The sequence below is a fragment of the Camellia sinensis genome, chromosome 4 (genome assembly GCF_055761805.1).
Source record: "Camellia sinensis isolate YWXY chromosome 4, ASM5576180v1, whole genome shotgun sequence".
In the NCBI taxonomy this organism is placed as follows: domain Eukaryota; kingdom Viridiplantae; phylum Streptophyta; class Magnoliopsida; order Ericales; family Theaceae; genus Camellia; species Camellia sinensis.
This window is the reverse complement of record NC_138964.1, coordinates 18,254,703-18,256,999: the sequence shown is the minus strand read 5'-3', so window position 1 is coordinate 18,256,999 and position 2,297 is coordinate 18,254,703. Positions and strand designations below refer to the sequence as shown.

Sequence of the window (2,297 nt, the reverse complement as noted above, 5' to 3'; positions counted from 1 at the left end):
TTTATTCATTTTAATAACAACTATAATTGATAAATAATGAAACAACTGAATTTTCTTAGTTACATACAAAAGAATGTATAAAAAATGAATGGGTATAGAAACCATAAAGGAAGTGTACATGTGGATTTTTTTTCACTTCTCTAGGACATGTTGCACTCGGGAGGGAGGCCTTAGGGAAATCTCTTCGTATATCACGTAGCTATTGTGCACCCATTTCAATCTCCCTTGGCTGGTGGAATCTAACTCTTGTGACATCCATGAATTAGTAGTATTAGATGTCGAAGTTGGAGAGCTTGAACTGCAAGAAGATGATCCAGAAGACCAGATGCAAGCGTCGGCATTGAAGTTTTGGTATGAAGGAATGAAGGGAGCTTGAGTCCAATCAGTCTGCCCAATCATTAGCATTCCACAAACTGGAGTATATCCTCACGGGTTGGTCCTTCGGGTATGGAACACCAACCGACTCTGCATTCTTGAACTCTCTAATGGGTTTTCCATCTACAGAGAAAGCTGAAATTGAGACAAATTTATTCAATCAATACAAAATTGAAAGCAATGTCATTTGAGAAAGTTCAATAGCTAATTTTGGTGTACTTACATGATGCGTTGGGGGTTCCAAAGGAAGGAGTAGGTGTGGAAATCGGCTGTAGGGTCAAACCAGAGGTAGAATTGTTGCTCTTTGGTGTGAAGAATGTGAGGATCACCACTCAAATTCCCTAAGAACTCGAAGTCAATCTCATCGTGGGTTGATCCTTGTGACGACAACTGCAAATGCAATTAAAACAACATACGAGTATGACCAAATACATAAGGATTCACTATTACTTCAGTTAGCTTGCAGTATGGAGAAGAATATATTTCGGAAATGACAATGTAAAAGGGGAGCTTACATAGTAGGCGGTGACGGTGCCAGCTGAATTTCCAGAGACAAGCTTGAGTTGCATGTCAATCTTGCCAAAGAGATACTCATTCTTGGATTGGAAGCCAGAGCCAGAGGGCTTGTCAAGTGAGAGAGTAAGAAGCTCCCCATTGTTGAGTATCTGGGCACGACCATCGCCCCAAGTGATGTCGAAATCTTGATAGAAATTGCTAGCTAATACAACAATGAATACACTGCCTACTACAAGAGACATCATTAGCAACACTGATGAAACTCTTGAAGAAGAAGCGATGGTTTCTCGTTTGGGGGATCTAGAGAGAGATTTGGAAAGGAAAAGAGAAAAAGTTTGTGAAATCAGGTGAAATATAAGTATATTTTATTCACATTTCACTTACCTTTTCTATTTCCCTTTCTAAATACTTCTTCAAATCCTTCGATCAAACACAACATAAGTGAGAGAAGTTAGAAAGGTTTGAGAGAGAGAGAGTGTGTGTATGTGTGAAAGAAGAGACGCTGTTTTGTGTTTTTTGAGGGAAATGGGAGTTCCATTGGTAGCATTTATATAGTATATGGCATGGGTGTTAAAATATTGGCCAAAAATATGAAAGAGGGAAGGCGTGCAGGAAAGGAAGAAAAGAAGCAAGGGTGAAGAGTGCAGTTGTAAAACAGCTGGCTTGCGAGAATAAATTTTGATGTAAACAAAATAGATTGGATTTTTTTAAGTTTTAATTTGAATTTCATCATCACTTTCAGACTCGTAGAGCCTGTAACATATTTCGTTTTAATGATTCAAATCATTTATTTTATAGAGTTTTTTGTGTATATCATCTGTGACAAAAAACAAAAAGATTAATCCGATAATTGTAACATTTTCATTTTATCACATATGTCTCCGAAAAATAGATAGTCTGTTTTCAAAACATGCTTGTCCATTTTTTCATAGACAAATAAGATTTAATGAAAATGTTATGATTATTGAATTAATTTAATTTTTTCATAAATGATAAACACGGAGGACTTTACAAAATGAATATTTTAAATTATCGAAATGGGACTATGGTGAATCCTCCGAGTTCAAACATTGACTGTTAAATTTAGATTTAGGGCAAATTTGGAAATACTTATTTTAGTTAAAAAATTCAAAAGTCATTACTAAAAAGTCAACTTTTACTTTTTGTACGTCTTTTTGTTAAAAGCAAAAAAAAAAACTAGTTAGAAAAATCACAAACAAACAAAATAAGAGTAACACTACATACCAACATATTTTACCTACAATGATATGACAAGAAAATTGAACCCTTAATCATTAGATATGTAACAAATTAAAAATTGACACTTATCATGACATGTGATTGTGGATGAAATTGTAAGAATTTTTTAGGGTCTAAAACATTTTGCACAAAATAATGAGTTTTCA

The 2,297-nt window shown here is 34.8% G+C and overlaps 1 pseudogene; it reads right to left on the bottom strand.

Moving 5' to 3' along the window:
• Window positions 1-382: 382 nt before the first annotated feature.
• Window positions 383-1,133, bottom strand: LOC114311427 (xyloglucan endotransglucosylase protein 1 pseudogene; annotated as a pseudogene).
• Window positions 1,134-2,297: the final 1,164 nt, after the last annotated feature.